Raw genomic sequence first — 22,376 nt, 5'->3', positions numbered from 1 at the left:
AAACTCTGAAAAGTGCCCAAAGTTACCCCATTTTACGGTATCAGATAGGCCTACTGATCGATGTATGTAAATATTCAAGCATGCCAAAATACCATCAGATGAAACATCAGATATACTAATGACAAATAAAAATTATACAGAAAATAGACCTACTGTGGCTTTTATCATTATTAAACATGCCCGAAGAGAACGATTTAAAAATAAGCAGATTCATAGGCCTAAATACATTGATACAGAATGTGTATTACATATGTAGCAATGTTGCCCAAAATATGACAAATTATACGTAGGGCCTAAGTCACTGAAAACGTATAAAAATATAAAGAAGAAAAAAAATGTTATAAAAAACAGTAAGCGTAGAAAGAAAGGTCCAAATAAATAAATAAAGGGCCTACGAAGTAAAGCCTAAATAAGCATTTTCCAAAGTGAGGGTAAAAATACATCTTGCATAATAAGTACAACTTAGCCAACAATTTAACCTGCCCGTTTTGATCTTGACTTGCTTTTCACAGATTGCATTGTAAGGGCTCGGATAGCGACGTTTTTACGTATTTTTTTTGTGGCACCTGAGAGCAAATCAGACACATCCTTCTGATATCAAATAATTTAGATTTTTATTCGCGATACTATACACATTTTATGGCAAATTATTAAAAATTGATATTTTTGAAATTTAACAGTCCTCAAAGTAAATTGTATAAATCTAACGATATGCAGTAAATAGTAGGAAGTTGGGTTGAACAGCCGTCAATCATATGAAAATTGTGACCTTCATTATTAAAGATATAGATTTTTTCCTCAAAACACTTAAAAATGTAGGTCTTTTTGGAAAAAAAATTTTAAGTTCAATATGAAAGGTCAAATTTTCAATTGAGTCGGCTTTTCATCCCAGCTACATAGGCCTATAGTTTAATTACATATCATTAGATTTATAAAGTTTACTTCGAGGACTGTTAAATTTGGAAAAATATAAAAAATATGAAATTTTAATAATTTGTATTATATCGCGAATTTCACAAAATCAAAATTATTATTATTTTTAGATATAGGGACAATCCTCGTATTCAGCATGTAATTCGATGTCTGATGTGCTCTCAGGTCCCATAACAATACTGTGCAAATGTTGCTATCCTCTTCCTCAATTTATTGTATTAATGAAAATCATTTTCTTCTTGTTTTTTCGTATCATTGTTTTGCATGAATGAAGTGATGATAACAATACCGCACTTTTCGCAAATACTTGCTTTTCAAAAGTGCAATTGATATTAACATACATTCGTAAATGCCAGTACTTTTTCCCTGAAAAGTATTTGCTTTTCAGAGAAAAGAGAAAGGCATTTACGAATGGCGTGTTATTGTGATCATCGCTCCATTCGTGGAAAATAATGGAGCGGTAAAACAATAGCGCGACGTCATAGGTGTGTATTAACATTGTTTAGGATTCAATAGTTTGTCTCTAAGCCTCCATGCGCATTAACAAAGTCGCTCGTTTTTTGTTTTGTTTTGTTTTTTGCGAGCGCGCGTTACTCCAGCTGGATTGAGTACATTTCAATTTTTCCGCTGAAAAAAACGCATTTCGCATTAGGGTTTCAACTTGGGGAGGGCTTTGAGACAAACTATTAACTTAAGATGGCCTTATATACACGTTCTGAGTTATTTATATTTACTTACTGTACTCGTAGTCTAAGGGTAGAAATGCCACTTCGCATTTCTCTTTGCCACTAATGGACGCAATTTGCACCAAGTTATAGTCATCCAATCGTCGTAATGAGATGACGGGCGTGAGATGACAAAATCTTGTCGCGGAGTTTTGACAATTGGGTATATCAATCCACTGACCATTATTGTAACTATAGGAGAATAAAATTAAAATGAACCACGTAAAAAGTAGACAAGGGTTGTAGAATATCACGAAATTTACCCTGGTGATGCTATACTCCGACATACATGTATCAAAAGACAAAGGGGCAATTATTACTGAATAGACCTCTTTCTCTCATTGACAACCCAAATGATTGCTAATTTTGTGTCAAGTGGTTTGCTTTTGGCTACTAACAATAGTCTCCTTAATAAACCTATTCAAAAATATAACCTGACGTTAACTAAGCAAAATCGATGGCTCTGAAAAGATCTGGGCAACTAGCACAATTCGTTATGGCAGACCGCCGAATCTTTTTAATTCATGTTACGCATGATTATGTTTAATTACCGAACAGGGATCAATCAATGCTTTATAGCCATCGGGCAGAATATCACTTATTCAACGGTAATTCAGCAATGATAGTTAGCAGAGCAGTGCCACGCAAATGGTACCATGTTTGCTATGGGACGCATCATTTGACTTCGCGGGGGGGCTGAAAGTTTTGAAAAAATCCCCCACTACATGAGCCTTTAAGGTTATACGAGGTATTGTTGGTCAAAGCAGCCAAAAAATCGATATTTGAATTCTTCTACACGCTCGCTATGAATTGAGCAATGCAATATTTGCTAAAGCTCACTACCATTCGCAAGATACTGTGAACTACATTTATTTTTTGCGGCTTCGACCAACAATACATCGTATATCCTTAATACAAATAGACGCAGAATCAAAAGTTTCACTAAAAGCTACTCCAGTCCCGGGCTCCAGTCAGTGTATCATTACATTTTCTACATGACAGCGTCACCGTGGCATTATATTGTTGGATATTAAGACAAATGAGGCATCAAACTTTTGCCGAACGCAACTGGGTGTCTTTTTGCTATGGGCTAGTTAAATTAAGAAAAATGAAGGAATAACCCACCACTAATTGCAACAGAATCCATTTAATCACCATTCATTTCAGAAAAGTACATTTAAAGCAATATTATAACATTTTCAAACAAAATAGATTAGCATTTCTTTGTCATAAAATGTTAGCTTTTACTGTCAGATATATCCCTTTTATTTTTGAGCCGAACAACTACGGCAAAGCAAAGAAAATTGGAATTTACTACCAGCGCACATGTCGCCAATACGTACCACTCCTTCGGTCATGTTGTGGTACGACCCTTTGTTGTGTACATCACCGTCGCGCACGCCGTACATACTGTGTGTTATGAACATCGTGTATGCGTTCGACTAACAATTCCATCGTAATAATAAAGGGCTGAATCAGCCTTTTATTCAAAATCTCTGATTTTGACAAAACTACAGCACCTAGAGTCTTGATTTTTGCAGGCTATATTGGTTTAATAAAGTACAATTTAATCGTGTAAAAAAATGAATTAAAAAATTCAGTGAGGGCGTCCTCCTCAGCAAATGTTATAATATGGCTTTAATAACACGTCAAAAGTCCCCAAAAATCCAAGTAGTGGAACAGTGCCTAATTTGAATAAATCCAAAATGGCCGCTTATGCAGGGGTGGAGTTTCAAAGTAGGTCAAATTTTGTTAACAACCATTCCAATGTATTGCTCTCATCGTAAGAATTCAGAAAAAAAGTATAGGTTGACCAGTCTTTGACATATAGTCAAGGTCAACAGGGCTCAATGGAATTTGATCTTCTTTGCCATGTTACCAAGGTAACAAACTACCTGAGATATGGCTAACTATTCTTTTTATTAAATGCCTTTGCAAGCGGAACAATGAGACAATTTTTCACTTTTTGTCCCCCGTGGAGTCAAAATTTTGGACATTTGACCTTTCCCCTATAACTCAAGAAGTGTACATCGGAGATAGCTAGTCAAACTATACTTTTTTCTGAATCCTTATGACGAGAGCAATACATTGGTATATGTTTTTAGCAAGATTTGACCAAATTTGAAATTTCACCCCCTGCATAAGCGGCCATCCATTTTTGATCATGCAAATTAGGCACTGTTCCACTGCTTGGATTTTGGGGGGCTTTTGATGTTTTTGTGTTAGCTTTTGGGAGATAGACGCATGCGAAATGGATTCTATTGCAATTAGTGGTGGGTGATTTTCAATTTGACTAGCTTACTATATCAGTTTTAAAATATGAAGCACATTTTTTTTTTTAGTTGGCCTATTGTTTCGTAATGAAGGGGGGGATAATTAATACATTTTCGGATGTGTGTATTATGATTCTTGTGCAACAACGGGTTACTGCATTTATTGGAGAATGGATACTTACTATAGAACATTATAATTGATTGCATTAGCCGACAACGACTCCCATTCCAATGTGATATTAAGATTGGTGCTATCGAGTTTGTAAATTTCACTACTACATTCTTCTCCTGTACAATCAATAAATCAAAATTAGGGTCAACCAAAAGCTGTATAAGAAATACAAGATAATCCCAATTTGGTACTTCCTTTAGCTGTTGCAATTCAGAACTGTATTTTCCCCCACAAAATTTTACTTCAAAATTGTTATGGGTATTTTGTCAACTAAAATCACACACTATTTATACTTCGATTTTTTTTCGGAATACGAAGAATGTCCTCCTGATATCAAATTATTATTTTTTTTTTTTTTTTTAATTCGCGATATTATACACATTTTATGGTTTATGATTACAAATTGATATTTTTGATATTTAACCGTCCTCGAAGTAAATCTACTGATATGTACGTAAAGTGTATGTAGCTGGGATGTAAAGCCGACGATCAATTGAAAACATTGACCTTTCATATTAAAGATATGGATTTTTTTCCCCAAAACACACAAAAAATGTAGGTACCGGGTAGTTTTTGAAAAAAATGTATATCTTCAATATGAAAGGTCAACATTTTCAATTAATCATCGGCTTTTCATCCCAGCTACATAGTTCATATCATTACATTTATAAATATCAAAAATGTTAAAAATAACAAATTTTAATAAATTGTCATAAAATTTGTATTATATCACGAATTAAAAAAATAAAATTGAAATTACTTGATATCAAAAGAACATTCCTCGTATTCAGAATGCAATTCGATGTCTGGTGTACTCTCAGCTCCAACAAAAAAATACTGTGCAAACGTTAATGTCCGATTCCTTAAACAGTTAAAACGATATTTACTTACCAGTAAACACAGGAACACAATCAACTAATAACAGTACAGCAATATAACAAGATAAATTTAGTAATTTTATTAATCTCATCATTTTATCAAAACGTAAAACAGGCACAAAGTATTTTGCACTCCAAGGTAATATTGACATATACTGTAATACAACAATTATAATGCTTTATGTAATGGAGTTAAAGAGCCTTTTATACCTACCAATACCATGATTACACTGCTTTATCTGATAACAAGTTCAGAAAATGAGTTGATTTCAAAACCAAAAATGACAAGATAGCGTGCAACAGAACTAATTAAGAGAACATGAACCTTAGTGCAAACAGCATTCAAAAGTTCATCACATGTCATTGAATACTATTAAATTTTGCTCTTAGAAATATAACTCATATTGCAGAACCACTCCTAAAAGCAATTTTAATGAAATATGCTTAAGGAATCGGATAGCATCGTTTGCACAGTTTTTGTTGTGGGACCTGAGAGCACATTAGATACAACAAATTGCATACTGAATACTAGGATGATATCAAATAATTTGATTTTTTTAATTGATTTTTTTTTAATTTGCGATATAATACCAGTTTATGGCAAATTATTAAATGTCTAAAATATAAATTTTTAATAATTTGCCATAAAATTTGCATTATATCATGAATTTCAAAAAATCAAAATTATTTGATTTTATTTCCCATAAAAAATTCTGTGCAAACGTTGTTATCCGATTCCTTAACAATGTGATTTACTTTATACAGTGTAAAAACAAAAGGCCTTAGAACACAACTTTACAACAGGCTCAGCACTCTTCACCAAGGCTTCAGTACATTTTACAATTACAATAAAGAGTTAGAAGACACACAACTTTAAAAACGCTTATTGTTAAACATTCTAATTTATTACGGTGGGTAAAAAGTTGGCTGAATACTGATACAATGAATATTTTCATTATCAACTTGATTTAGGAAGCACCATATTTGGAGTTCAGTTATAAAATTATTACAAATCTTGGTGATAAAAAATCATGAGTAGGCCCTAGAGTCATTTTGAAACATTAGTAACATTTCCCAATTGTCAAACATTGAAATTTCTTATTTGATAACTTTTAATACAAAATTCTTAAAAACTTCTTGAAATGGAAGAAACTCTATGTCAATATCACAATATGCAAGAATGTTAAATGTTTAACAATCTATATAAAATATACCGATTATATCGAGGGGTCAGAGCCAAAAGGCCCTAAGTGCAAAAACGACATGTAATAATACTGGCGTTTTTGTACTTGGGGTTTTCTGGCTCTTATTACACATTTCATGCATAGTGTTGCACTTAGGCCTTTACATTTTTGCTGATAGTGATAACAGTTTCTTTGGCTATAACTTGTTTATGGTATACAATCATAAGGTGCCCAATATTGTGAGCATTATTTTGGTACCAGAGAGCCCGATTTTCAAAAATGCCATTTTGAGATACAGGTATTTTTGTACTTAGGGCCTTCTGGCTCTCACACATTTCATGCATAGTGTTGCACTTCTAAAAGGGCTTTACATTTTCGCTGATAAGTTTCTGTGGCTATAGCTTGATTGTAGCTATACAATCATATGGTGCCCAGTGTTGTCTGGATTCTTTTGGTACCAAAATCTCATTTTAAGGAATTTTGGCTCTGACCCCTCGATATATTTTCAGGAAGTATGCAATATGGGTTAATTCAATTTTTGTATCACATGAACATATTTACATAATAACTCTATACCATAGTACTCATAAAGGCTTGTTGTGATAGTTTTGCACCCGATTCGACTTTCTGGAAATATACTACCACTTTCAAACGCAGCCTCAACATGAGCCAAATTCTGTGCTTTCATTCAAGAACCACTTGGCTCTTAAGGAATCGGATAGCAACATTTGCACAGTATTTTTCGTGGGACCTGAGCACATCAAATGTAATTTGGTGTGTCCGATGTCTCAGGTCCCACAAAAAGTACGAGGCAAACGTTCCTATCCGATTCCTTAATTCTGATATTCCAATAAAATGCATCATACCGTGGAACTCTGCTATCACAAACAATAACACAAAGTGTTTTTAAAGTCAAGCACAAGCCCATATCAGGTTTGTTACAAAATGGGAATTGGATCCAATGTGATCACAGGTGTTCTGAAAATACAAGAAAAGGGACCTGTGAAAAGGCAAAGAAACTTAACAGAATGCATTAAACAAATGAGCATGTCTTATTGCTGATGCACTAGCAACTTATTATCGCAAGAAGTTAGTCAAATCACAGACGGAAACAATTTGGGGTCAACAATTTCATCAATTCTGTCGGCCAAAAAAGGGGACCTGTGTGCTCATGATAACCCCGGCATGTAACACCTCTCATTGGCTCTGCATATTTCACATTTCATTTATTGGATGAACAAATTATTTCATAATCTAACATATACCTACATAATAACAATATGTTTACTACAAAAACATTTTATTACCAAAGCATAATTGAGCAAATTGAATGAGCATTTAATTCATCAACTTGCATACCTACATAATAAAAACCAAGTTTAAGTTACAAAAACAATTAGATGTAGCTAGCAACAGCTTCTTGACACAGACTTTGCTTCACATATCCTGTAAAATATTGAGGCACAATTTTTTAACAAACTGGTCCAAGTAAACATTTCCTGAGTATAAAAGAACCCTGTTTTTCAAAAACATTCAATGCACTTCTTGAGATATAAGCCACTATGGGGAAAATTTATATATATAGGTCCGATGAGCATAAGTTCTTTTACCTCTATGTTTGAAAGACAAATTTTGAAGGTTTTATTTGAAAAATAAAATGCTCATTTTTAATTTGTGGCCATTTTACATGCAAGTCCATGAAGAGGGTGGTCAATATGTACTGAATATAAGACTGAATTCCTCTTGTATAATTGTGTTTCAACTATTTGCCACAGGAAAGGATGGAAAAAGGGCAATCTGTACCATTTTTTCTTCTCAAATTGGGCCATTCCGTTTAAAATCAACAATACCCTGTGGAAGATTTTGAAATATCTGCCACAGGTGGAGTATGAATTTCAAATGGAATTAGCACATTAGGCAGCTCCATTTGAAACTTGCCCTCCCTCTGTAGAAGATTCAGGTTAAATCTTTCTCAGAGGGTGTAGAGTTTCAAATGGAGCTGCCTAATGTGTTCATCCCATATGACATTCATACTCCCCTGTGGCAGATATTTCCAAAATCTTCCACGGGTAATGTAGGTTTTAAATGTAATGTACATGTATATGAAATTTCTTCTAGATCTTTAGGAAATTTTACAATTTCTCTACCTGACAAAATTGTTTTATATCCATGTGCATCTGTGACAGAATCATGCTTGCTAAATGTTTTGTTATGTCATGCAATATGAGTTTCTTTATAAATTCTGGCCCCATTACTTCAATATGCTACAAACTCCACCAAGACTTATGGACGGAAAACAATGAAATACAATCAAAATTAACCACTTCATTTAATCATATCCAAGTTTCAATTTTAGTGACAAATACTAAACTAAAATAGTAGGTGTCATGATCAACCTAGTAACTATCAAAGGTATTTTTTTGGTCCATCTTAACTGAAATATTATATTTTATTAATAAATTTTATTATTTTCTGTGATGTGAACATTATATCTTGAGAACCACACATCCAATTATGATGGTATTCTGCATATACATTGTAGTAGCCAGTAACATGGGTGAGATTGTGGAAGATTTTATAAAAACTTGGCTCAACAAAATAAATGATAATTTTCCACAATTGCCAAATATATTTACATTTGTATAAATTATTTTGTTTTTTTCTTGCACCTTTACTGTTGTGTTAATCCTTTGGCAGCTTTCACCTTATAAATACATGTTATGAGTACAACACTATTCTACTACCATAAAGATGTGAAAATAAGCACATGAGCCTTTAACAAATTGCTCGGACAAGAACAAATTTTTACGCTAGTTTGTTAAACTTTTCAATTTTTTTTCTTTTAATTTACAAATATCAATGTTACAGATATTTGTAAATTGAAAGAGAAAAAGTTTAACAACCCTAAAATTTTGTTCTTGTCCGAGCAACTTGTTAATAGGCACATGTGCTTATTAACAATTTTTACGGTAGTACTTCAATTAATGACTTCTTTATCATACACCAAAATGACTTTGTAACCTTGTTGATACCTAAAAACAACTAGCTTCATAAATATATTTTACAACAGAATAACTGTAACTACGAATAACTGACTGATATAAACTCCTCAACAAAAGTTCATATCGTGTTGCATATCAACGGATAGCTACAATACTCCCCTTTACAATGACACCCCATTTGAAACAATAACATTTTTCACGGCTGAGTACACGCCTTGTGACGGTAGTAGGGTCTCAAACAGAATTTGCCAAATTGACCATTATTCTGTGCAGCAAGCTGCAATCCCATATCTTCACAATCTGGGACCTAATGCAATCCTCCAAGATGACACCGCTCGCCCCACAGAGCCACGGTAGTCAACGACTACCTACAGAATATGGGAGTAGCCAAAATGGCCTGCCATCAGGCAGACCCGGGGGCCAGACCTCAACTCGATTGAACACTTGGGGGACTAGCTTGATCGTGCTGTACATGCCAGAGAAGCCCATTTGAAATAACATTGAATGACCTGCGATGTATCCTTGTTGAAGAATGGAATGCCATGCCACAGTAACGTGTAACCAGGTCGGTGAGCAGCATGAGGAGAAGGTACCTGACTATTGTGGCTGCCTGTGGTTTTTCCACCAGTTATTGAGGTTAGTGGCTAGCGTTGTTTGAGCACAGAATTTGGCAAATTCTGTTTGAGACCCCACTACATTCGCAAGGAGTGTACTCAGCCGTGAAAAATGTTATTGTTTCAAATGGGGTGTCATTGTTAAGGGGAGTATTGTAGCTATCCATTGATATGCAACACGATATGAATATGTCACAAATAATTTGAGATACAGATGCTTGAAAAAACTTTCCAAACTTTTGTTGAGTTGATAATTAATAAACATTGAAGGCACAATACAATAAGTTTATACAAATATATGTGACCGTACACCACAAATGACTAATTTATAATCAAGCATTGTGTATTGTTAAATGTACAAATTAAGATTTAATTTAAATCTGGTCAACCAGACATGCCTATTTTTGATGTATGAATTAATAATGTCGTGACTGAAATTACCTTCAGTCTTCAGCTGCATGGGTTACGATTGTTTTCAGTCACAATGTCGGTTCGTTCAACAAAAATAGGTATGGTACGTCTGGTTGACCCGATTTAAAATAAAATTGAAATTTTACATACTTCTCTACATGGGAGCACGGTGGCCGAGCGGAACGGGCTAGGACTCATAATCTGAAGGTTGCGGGTTCGAGCCCGGCGACGCCATCGTGTTGTGCCCTTGAGTAAGGCACTTTATCTCGATTACTCCTCTCCACCCAGGTGTGAAATGGGGAGCTGTTATGAATACTGTCCATTGAGCGCCGCCCAAAGGTATGAGCATGCCTTGGGCATTGTATGGCAGCTGACATATTCTAATGACGGCGGAATAAATGTAAAGCGCTTTGGTACATGTTCACATGTGAAAGGCGCTGTATAAATACCAACATTTAACATTTATTTACACAGTTTGTTATGTACAAATTTCATAAAACAATTTTTAACCAATAACACTAGAAAAAACACCCAACTACATGTAAAGGCGATATCTTGGGGTTAGCTTAGTGGCCATCAGGAAAGTATACAGAACATCGACACTTTACAATCAGCATGATGAGGGGATTGCGCTGCAAACAATAGTTGTTTTTACAAAAGGCAGCTATTACATTCTACTGTACTTACGATAGTGTTACATTCTGCCAACGATTTGTTATCAAAATACAAAACGAACCAACAAAACAGTTAGAAGATTCTATCCACTGCATGTATTAAAGAAATTGTATCTTTGTTACCTCACCAGGTATAACAAATGAATTGCAACCAAATAATTATATATGTGACATGATCAAGGGGAATAAGTCACATGTCACATACATATGTTTCTAAAGAGGACATTTGGAGCTTTCAGAACCTGAAAACCCCATGTTGATACGACTTTTCATTGCCAAGTTACGTCAATTTATCAATCGCTGAAAACAATATAAAACAAAAGAATTTTAACACTTTATTTGCCAATATCTCAAAATCAACATTAGCGACATCCCACTCATTTCCCTTGATCGTGTCACATATGTCCATAATAGACTAGTCATTCTAAGTAAACCACTGGACACACCTGGACAAAAGTGGTTTATTCTTACTGTCCTAAACATATTTCGTTGGCAGAATGTAACACTATCGTAAGTACAGTAGAATGTAATAGCTGCCTTTTGTAAAACAAGTATTGTTTGCAACACAATCCCCTCATCATGCTCATTGTAAAGTGTCGATGTTCTGTATACTTTCCTGATGGCCACTATAAGCTAACCCCAAGATATCACCTTTACATGTAGTTGGGTGTTTTTTCTAGTGTTATTGGTTAAAATTAAGTACATTTATTGAAATGTTGCAAATGGCAGCTATTGCATTCTACTGCACTTACGATAGTGTTGCACTCTGCTGACGATTTAAGAACATAACAAATGATTTGATCAAAAACACCAGAACAGGAAACATAAAAAGTACATTAAAATATAATATAATATTAATTGAGACAACTTTTTACAGAATACATAAGTTAGTACTTTTGTACAGAATCGAAAGAATTCAATTTGGCAATTTTTGAAAATAAATATTATGCATATTTCATAGCATAATACATACTGAATACACCTTAGATAAAAAAAACACAATACTTCTACAAACAAGGTGTGAAATTCTGTCTCCAGTTTAGGGCTGGATTATGTTAAGCTTTCAATTAAAAAACATAATATATATGGCACTTTTTAAATAAACATTCCAGCTTTCGCAATACTTGCTAAAACCCTGCAAATTAATACATTGTCGCTTTTTAAAAAGGTCTCTTTACTCAGAGAAGGCAGAGTGAGTCACTCCAGATTGCTCCCATGCACTATGTTCTGTGGCAATCTGCAGTAGTATGCTATCTAACAGAACTTTTGGGACATCAATTTTTAATCAAATTTTATCAAGTGCTGAAAACATATTGTGGTCTACCATGTGATGTGAAAAAACTTTTGAGTGGGTTGCATTGTAGTAGTACTGTATTGTAGTATGACATAATTTACTTTCTGTGGGAATGTTACCATTTCTGGTGATTTTTGTGCACTATACTGCCATAGATGTACATTACAGATGAAAATAATTGCTTTGTATAATATGACAAGAATGATCCCAATATTTTTAATATGACATACCAATGTAACTTATAAGCACCAGATCACCTACATGTAAACCAAATTTGTTTGATCTGTGGATCAACTGTCGATGCTGCTTTGATACTAGTTATTAATGAACAATCAAGTAATTAATCAACAGAATTAATATTAAATGTGTTGGTCAATATCATTGCATGCAAAAACACATTCTCATAATTATCTACCTGGGAACCAAAGGAGAACAGTGCCAGTGTATTGATTGGTCACCGCAGGTTAAATATGAAATCATTAATTTCATAAATAATAAGGAACGACTAAGCATCGATGGTCAATCAATCAAACTAATTTGGTTCTATTGCCTTACATCATTCACAACCTCAAGTTACTACCTACATTGTATAGTCTGTATACCTTCCTCGAGTCAGTAAAGTAAAATCAAATTCTAAGTTTTCTCAAAAACTATTAAATTTGCAGGAATCTGTTACGCTAGTTGGATTCCTTGCATATTTCCTTTCTGAAAATGTAACTTTTATACACTTCTCATCATTACATTTAGTGGTAGAATAAAAAACAATATCTAAATTACTGACTGATTTGAGGAAGGTATACAGACTACAGTCATCACGATTGATTACAATGTTTCAGGGTTTCAATATTTTTTTCATGAGTGTATAAAGGGCATATCATACAAGCAGTTGCAGTGGTGCGATTCATAAATCGTATCTCAAAGACCGCAAATGATCTAATGCTTTCAGCGTTTTCACAATCGCCAGCAGCATGTAATTGCTGCAAGCGTTGAAGGCAAACTTGAAGCGTCAAAGTTGCCTTGAAGTCAACTGCCTTGCGACTTGACTGTCTTGACATTAGGACATGCTAGCGACTTATTAATCAGATATCCGCAGTCCGTGGAAGTGAGGTTATAAAAGAACACTGTGCCTTTAATAGCAATTCTTAGTATGATATGAACTATAGGGCCGGTTTCTTGTAGCATGGCTAGTGGTCAGGCTTCATAAGCCATCAGGCTCAAGCCCAATTAGTCCTATATACCAGTGCTCACAATTTCACACCTTATCACCTAGAAAGATAAATCAATAAAATTGATCCACACTGGTAGGGCTATCCTGATGGCTTAGGAAGACTGCCCACTAGCCAAGCTTTGAGAAATTGGACCTTAGAGCCTTACAATTACAGTTGGGATAATCTTTCTATATTGCTTCAGAAAATGCTCACAAACATTATACATGATTTTAACAAAGAAATTAGTACAATATTATGATAAGCAGGGTTTCTTCATCATGGATACCAATGTACATTGTATTGTGCACCTGTACCAGATTCAATTACTAGGCACCTGAATCAAATGTGTTTGATCTTTGGATCGACCGTCGATGCTGCTTTGATGCTTGTTATTAATGAACTAGCAACTAATTAATCATAATTAATGCTAAATTCATATTGGTCAATATCGATACAGGCAAAAATTCATAGGTTATCACAATTAACATTCATTTTTTTCATATATAATAAGGATTGATCAAGCATCGATAGTCGATCGAAAGATCAAACTATTTTGTTTCAATTGCCTTATGGTTACCACACCATAAATATTTGCAGGTCTCATTTTGAGATAAAGGTCTTTAAAAATTACATACAACAAAATTTGTCAGTTTTTAAGAGTCACTGGTTGTGTTACCCGCAGTATTTATCAGAGCACAAAAGTATTCAGACAAAAGAGGGTCACTACAATACATGTATTTACGACTACAAATTGTGGGATAGGCTTTTACTACGGGAGTTCATAACAATTGGTAAGTTTTTAGCGGATTCACCGTCGGACAAGTATCTAATCTTGTCCAACGGCGAACCCGATAAAATCTTACCAAAGAGATTCGACCCATGTTTATTTGTGGCTCATTGAGGGCAAACTAGTGTACCTTAAATTCTGATATTTTGCAATATAGTTGACAAATTTAAGTACATTTATATTTCAGTGTGTAACACATATTATACACGTAACATGTCGTGCCAATAACTCACACTAAACGTTACACACACAAACCTTTGTAATGCTCATGCTAACAGGACCAATTATCATTCAATTTTGGACTTTAACAGATAAATGCTGCCGGTACACTATTTTACCAATGAGCAACAAAGTAATATGGTGGCTTTACCATCTAGCAGTATACATGGGGTTGAGTTGGTACTCTTTGGGTTTAATCTCTTTGAAGATAACAGTGGTTCACAACATTATATTGCTTTGTTTTCCTCAAACTGATGAATCCCACATAACTATCAACCGTTCATTTGTATTCTATTGATTTGAGAGGGCAACATCAGCACATTTCTTGCAATGCAAACTGTCTTTGGCATGATCCAAAAAGCATTCCACAAATCGTGTGATGACACTCCAGAACTTCCTGATCTTGGCCTAAGCCTGTAATGTAACTGTAAACTGCAAAGGAGTGGTTAAGCTTCTTATCTGTACACAGCAGGCCCAGAAATGGCGGCTTAATGGGTTGCCCAGCTCGATCTACTAGGTATAATGAAAGACAAAGATAAAGACAATTTATCGCGTCTGACGTCACCTGTCAATCAAACTCAAGCACGGTTTGTTTACAAAATGTTGTGATGATGACTTGCTGAACGCGGATTTATAACCGGGCGCCTTACTGTTAGTTTTGCACCTTTCGACATGCAAACCATCTCAAAAGTTAGGTCTTTATAGTGGGAAACTTTCTTTGGTGAAGGCACCATGTCCACAATGCCTAGAAAAGCTGCTTTTTGCTGATTAACCTGTGTAAACCAATCAAGGATCGTAATTGACAGTGACATCAGACGCGATAAATTGCTTTTATCTCTGTCTTTAATTATAGGCAGATTGTATCAATATTGCAGTGTGGTAGTACATGATTATAGACCAAAATTCTATATTTGATGCTTCATGAGCAACTGTCCATGTAAAGTCATTTTGAAGCAAGATTGACCATGTTTATAGTCTAAAGTCAAGTCACAAATTTATATCAAATATGAATGGGACAAAAGTGTTATTTTGCAGCGGGTGAACAAGAGACTGGATATATGTACACACCTGGTCCTGATGGTATTTCAGGAGAGCTAGACCTGATGGTATTCCAGGATAGCTAGACCTGATGGTATTCCAGAACAGGACCTGATGGTATTCCAGGACATGATCTGATAGTATCCCAGGACAGGACCTGATGGTATTGACACAGAAGGAAACTGATGAGCAGATTCCACCTGCGATGACATAACTCTTCCGGGCTTCTGTGAAATATGTGTGTGTTCATCTCCAAGGTTATAGATCTGATGCTAACTATTGCCTGTATGTTCTGCAAACTTGGTGATTAGTTCATTACGTCATCATTCACCAGCTGATTGAAAAAATAATCCTATTTGATGCTCAATATGGATTTGGGAAGCACTCATGTGATTTGCAACAACTGCTCCAGAAGTGTAGCTCAAGTGATTAGATAGGGGGCACCAAGCCTAATTGAGGGGGAACCAGCCATTTTCAGCAATTTTCAATGAGATTTTTCAAAATGTTCATTCAATTGGTGGTCAAGGACACTGAAGAATCTGGAAACCTTGGACTGGTATAAATCTGCCTCAAGTAAGACTTTTTGAGTGAGTACTGTCAATGAGAAAGATGTTTCACTTGAGTGTGTAAGCAGACGTTTATGGGCCACTGTTGATCCAAATTCATGCTTATGTCATTAATGCTGAGCAGTTCAGTGGTGTTGTGTTGCATGCTCATAAACTGCTTGCCAGACTTATAAACACATCTATAGGACATCTCTTTCTGTGTTGTCATTGCTTAAAGATTTGCCATTGTAAGACCTATGGAGCTTCCTTCCTCCACAGAAAGAGCCATGCTTGAAACACTCTCCATGTTCAATCCGTTCTGCTTGGATGCATTTCAAGATTGTGCACAGTAACTAAGTAGTCACATCAGCCAAGGAAGTGTCTTTTTTCAGCATACCATAATGTTCTTAGCCTGCACCTTTCTCTGGGCAATAGAGTCCACAGCTTGCGCACAAATGTAGCGTGATTATCTTCATGGAATTGAAGTGGTATTCACTGTACAAGTCATGACTGTTTGGTTGGTATAACAGTATATTTTGCTTTTGAAACCCAGCTACTTGAGTTTCTTTGAGACAACCTTACATGTTGCGTGTGTTTTGATTCCATCATCGTCGATCATCATCATCATCATCACCACCATCAACAGCACCATCATCATCACTATTAATGTGAGCAAGCATTTTGCTGCTTACAGTGCAAAATTACATGTGAAAAATACCACATCATGCTTTCAAGACTTGCAACTTAAGTTTGTGATTCTTGAAGTCATATACCATTCTATCCATGCTTTAAATACAACTGGATGTTACACATCTTCAAACTTTTCTGGGTGAAGTTTACCACCATTCTTTGTCCACTATTTCTTCAAAGCATCCTTCTTTTTGACACAAGTGCCCTGCCTCTTGTGTCTTAAGAAGCTACTCACACAACTGTAAATTGTTTTACAATGTTTACATGGTATACTTCCTTCTCCCTGCAGTTTCTTACGCTTCACAGCTGGTTGACGTTTGCCTTTCAATTTCAATGGAGCGCCGGACCTCTTTGATGACAATCCTTTTATTTTTACAGGGCGTTTCGGATGTTTGCTTATAACATGCTTCCGACAGTTGCTGGAATCTGAATATTCCTTTTTGCAATAAGCACATGAATATGGTGTTATTCCACTGTGCAGTCTCTCATGTCTTAGAAGGCTATATAATTGGCTGGAGACTTTCTTGCATGTTTTACACTGCAAGTTTGATACTCCTTTAAGGGGACTGGGTTTCCTCACTTCTTTCTGGGGACTGGCTTTCCTTACTTCTTTCTGGGGACTGGGTTTCCTCACTCCTTTCTGGGGACAGGGTTTCCTCACTTCGTTCTGGAGACTGGCTTTTCTTACTTCTTTCTGGGGATGGGCTTTTCCTCACTTCTTTCTGGGGACTGGGTTTCCTCACTTTTTTCTGGGGAATAGCTTTCCTCACTTCTTTCTAGGGACTGGCTTTCCTCACTTTTTTCTGGAGACTGGCTTTCCTCACTTCTTTCTGGGGACTGGGTTTCCTCACGTCTTTCTGTTTTGGTACTTCATAAGCTCTTTCCAAGCAGCTCCTGCTGTTAGCATCTATATTTTTGACACAAGTATCCTGCTCTCCTATGTCTCCCATGTCCTGTCTCCCATGTCTTTGAAGGCTATTTTTATGGGTGTAAACTTTCTTGCACATTTTGGGTAGTTTACCCATCTCATATATTCAAACTTTTTTGGGGTGAAGTTTTCCACCATTCTTTGTCCACTATTTCTTCAAAGCATCCTTCTTTTTGATACAAGTGCCCTGCCTCTTGTGTCTTAAGAAACTACTCACACAACTGTAAATTGTTTTACAATGTTTACATGGTATACTTCCTTCTCCCTGCAGTTTCTTACGCTTCACAACTGGTTGACGTTTGCCTTTCAATTTCAATGAAGAGCCTGACCTCTTTGATGAAAGACCTTTTATTTTTACAGGGCGTTTCGGATGTTTGCTTACAACATGCTTCCGACAGTTGCTGGAATCTGAATATTCCTTTTTGCAATAAGCACAAGAATATGGTGTTATTCCACTGTGCAGTCTCTCGTGTCTTTGAAGGTGACATGATTGGCTGAAGACTTTCTTGCATGTTTTACACTGCAATTTTGATACTCCTTTCAGGGAACTGGGTTTCCTTACTTCTTTCTGGGGACTGGGTTTCCTCACTTCTTTCTGGGGACTGGCTTTCCTCACTTCTTTCTGAAGACCGAGTTTCCTCACATCTTTCTGGGGACGGGGTTTCCTCACTTCTTTCTGGGGACATGGTTTCCTCACTTCTTTCTGGGGACTGGGTTTCCTCACTTCTTTCTGGGGACTGGGTTTCCTCACTTCTTTATGTTTTGGTACTTCATAAGCTCTTCCCACGTAGGTCCTGCTGTGAGCATCCATCTTGGTTTGACACAAGTGTTCTGCTCTCATGTGTCTCCCATGTGCTGTCTCCCACACCTTTGAAGGCTATTTTATGGCTGTAAATTTTCTTGCACATTTTGGGTGGTTTACCTATCTCATATATTCAAACTTTTTGGGGGTGAAGTTTTCCACCATTCTTTGTCCACTATTTCTTCAAAGCATCCTTCTTTTTTTTTTTTTTTTCCTGCCTCTTGTGTCTTAAGAAGCTACTCACACAACTGTAAATTGTTTTACAATGTTTACATGGTATACTTCCTTCTCCTGCAGTTTCTTACGCTTCACAGCTGGTTGACGCTTTTCCTGTCAATTTCAATGAAGAGCCTGACCTCTTTGATGAAATACCTTTTATTTTTATAGGGCGTTTCGGATGTTTGCTTATACCATGATTCCGACAGTTGCTGGAATCGGAATATTCCTCACTTCTTTCTGGGGACTGGCTTTCCTCACTTCTTTCTGGAGACTGGATTTCCTCACTTCTTTCTGGGGACTGGGTTTCTTCACTTCTTTCTGTTTTGGTGCTTCATAAGCTCTTTCCAAGCAGGTCCTGCTGTGAGCATCTATCTTTTTGACACAAGTGTCTTGCTCTCCTGTGTCTCCCATGTGCTGTATCTCATGTCTTTGAAGGCTATTTATATGGCTGTAAATTTTCTTGCACATTTTGGGTGGTTTACCCATCTCATATATCCAAACTTTTTGGGGTGAAGTTTTCCACCATTCTTTGTCCACTATTTCTTCAAAGCATCCTTCTTTTTGATACAGGTGCCCTGCCTCTTGTGTCTTAAGAAACTACTCACACAACTGTAAATTGTTTTACAATGTTTACATGGTATACTTCCTTCTCCCTGCAGTTTCTTACGCTTCACAACTGGTTGACGTTTGCCTTTCAATTTCAATGAAGAGCCTGACCTCTTTGATGAAAGACCTTTTATTTTTACAGGGCGTTTCGGATGTTTGCTTACAACATGCTTCCGACAGTTGCTGGAATCTGAATATTCCTTTTTGCAATAAGCACAAGAATATGGTGTTATTCCACTGTGCAGTCTCTCGTGTCTTTGAAGGTGACATGATTGGCTGAAGACTTTCTTGCATGTTTTACACTGCAATTTTGATACTCCTTTCAGGGAACTGGGTTTCCTTACTTCTTTCTGGGGACTGGGTTTCCTCACTTCTTTCTGGGGACTGGCTTTCCTCACTTCTTTCTGAAGACCGAGTTTCCTCACATCTTTCTGGGGACGGGGTTTCCTCACTTCTTTCTGGGGACATGGTTTCCTCACTTCTTTCTGGGGACTGGGTTTCCTCACTTCTTTCTGGGGACTGGGTTTCCTCACTTCTTTATGTTTTGGTACTTCATAAGCTCTTCCCACGTAGGTCCTGCTGTGAGCATCCATCTTGGTTTGACACAAGTGTTCTGCTCTCATGTGTCTCCCATGTGCTGTCTCCCACACCTTTGAAGGCTATTTTTATGGCTGTAAATTTTCTTGCACATTTTGGGTGGTTTACCTATCTCATATATTCAAACTTTTTGGGGGTGAAGTTTTCCACCATTCTTTGTCCACTATTTCTTCAAAGCATCCTTCTTTTTGATACAAGTGCCCTGCCTCTTGTGTCTTAAGAAGCTACTCACACAACTGTAAATTGTTTTACAATGTTTACATGGTATACTTCCTTCTCCCTGCAGTTTCTTACGCTTCACAGCTGGTTGACGTTTTCCTGTCAATTTCAATGAAGAGCCTGACCTCTTTGATGAAATACCTTTTATTTTTACAGGGCGTTTCGGATGTTTGCTTATAACATGATTCCGACAGTTGCTGGAATCGGAATATTCCTCACTTCTTTCTGGGGACTGGCTTTCCTCACTTCTTTCTGGAGACTGGATTTCCTCACTTCTTTCTGGGGACTGGGTTTCTTCACTTCTTTCTGTTTTGGTGCTTCATAAGCTCTTTCCAAGCAGGTCCTGCTGTGAGCATCTATCTTTTTGACACAAGTGTCTTGCTCTCCTGTGTCTCCCATGTGCTGTATCTCATGTCTTTGAAGGCTATTTATATGGCTGTAAATTTTCTTGCACATTTTGGGTGGTTTACCCATCTCATATATCCAAACTTTTTTGGGGTGAAGTTTTCCACCATTCTTTGTCCACTATTTCTTCAAAGCATCCTTCTTTTTGATACAGGTGCCCTGCCTCTTGTGTCTTAAGAAGCTACTCACACAACTGTAAATTGTTTTACAATGTTTACATGGTATACTTCCTTCTCCCTGCAGTTTCTTACGCTTCACAGCTGGTTGACGCTTTCCTGTCAATTTCAATGGAGCGCCTGGCCTCTTAAGACCTTTTATTTTTACAGGGCGTTTCGGATGTTTGCTTATAACATGCTTCCGACAGTTGCTGGAATCTGAATATTCCTTTTTGTCAATAAGCACAAGAATATGGTGTTATTCCACTGTGCAGTCTCTCATGTCTTTGAAGGTGACATGATTTACTGAAGACTTTCTTGCATGTTTTACACTGCCATTTTGATAGTCCTTTCAGGGGACTGTGTTTCTTCACTTCTTTCTGGGGACTGGGTTTCCTCACTTCTTTCTGGGGACTGGGTTTCCTCGCTTCTTTCTGGGGACTGGGTTTCTTCACTTCATTCTGGGAATGAGGATTCCTCACTTCTTTCTGGGCACAAGGTTTCCTCACTTCTTTCTGGGGACAAGGTGTCCTCACTTCTTTCTGACGACTGAATTTCCTCACTTCTTTCTGTTTTGTTGCTTCATAAGCTCTTTCCAAGCAGGTCCTGCTGTGAGCATCCCTCTTTTTTACACAAGTGCTTTGCTCTCCAGTGTCTCCCATTTTGATTTGTCTCACTTTTTTGTGACTTTTTTTCACTTTGGTTTGTTTTGGTGCTTTATAACCTTTTCCCATGATGCAATTCAACCTGTGATAATACATTGATCCCCTGGTTCTGGCGGTATAGGCACAGTTTGGACATCGGTAAGGCCTCAATCCAGTATGTATATTAATATGGTCCATAGCATCACTTCTCCGGAAGAATTTCTTCTTACATTTACCACAATGGAATACTGTTCTTCCACCATCTTGATTTACTCTTAGTAGCTTTAATGCATCTTGTACTTGTACTTTCCCTGTTTTGGGAAATTTACGACTCTTATTCACAGGCTTCACCATATTCGACTTCCTGCAGATTTTCTCATGTGTCTGCCTCTCCTTTTTTGCTACAAAGGACTCAGAACATTTGCTGCATTGGAAGGGTTTCTCAAAGGTGTGACTCCTTCTAATATGCTCCATTACTGCAGCCTTATCTGTTGTATGCTTTTGCTTACATCTAATGCAATTATAAGCTTCACTTTTCTTGTTCTTATTCAAGTACTTGAGAGTCAACGGTGTTTCTAAATTTGGTACTGGCGGCTCAGAAGCTGATGGCAGCTTGCATGGAGAAAGCACTACCAAAGGAGATCCAAGTTGTGGTGTGGATGGCTCAGAAACTGATGGCAAGTCCCTCAAAATAGTCAAATTGCATGGAGATAACACTACTAATGGAGATACAAGTTGAGGTGTTGAAACACTGCTGGTCTTCTGACACCTAGTTCCATGCGCATTTCTGTTGGATATGTCTGAAAACCTTTTCTTAGATCCAAGTTGAGGTGTTGAAACACTGCTGGTCTTCTGACACCTAGTTTCATGCGCATTCCTGTTGGATATGTCCGAAAACGTTCTCTTGCATTTTGAGCATGCATATGGTTTCTCATTGCTATGAATCCGCTCATGTCTTTTTAAATTTGTTTGTGAAAAAAATTTGCCACATGTTCTGCACTCGCCCTTATTTTTACTCTCGCAAATTTGAAGCGAGAAACATACTTCTTTTTCTTGCAAAGTTTTTCATGCCTTTTGCAAGCACCACGGTGTGAAAAACGTTTTTTACATGTTTTACACACATAGCTGGTGGGCTTTTGCTTGCGCGGTTGCTT

Source organism: Amphiura filiformis, chromosome 6, assembly GCF_039555335.1.
Source record: "Amphiura filiformis chromosome 6, Afil_fr2py, whole genome shotgun sequence".
Classification (NCBI taxonomy): Eukaryota; Metazoa; Echinodermata; class Ophiuroidea; order Amphilepidida; family Amphiuridae; genus Amphiura; species Amphiura filiformis.
The sequence above is the reverse complement of the archived record's forward strand: the minus strand, read 5'-3'. Positions refer to the sequence as shown.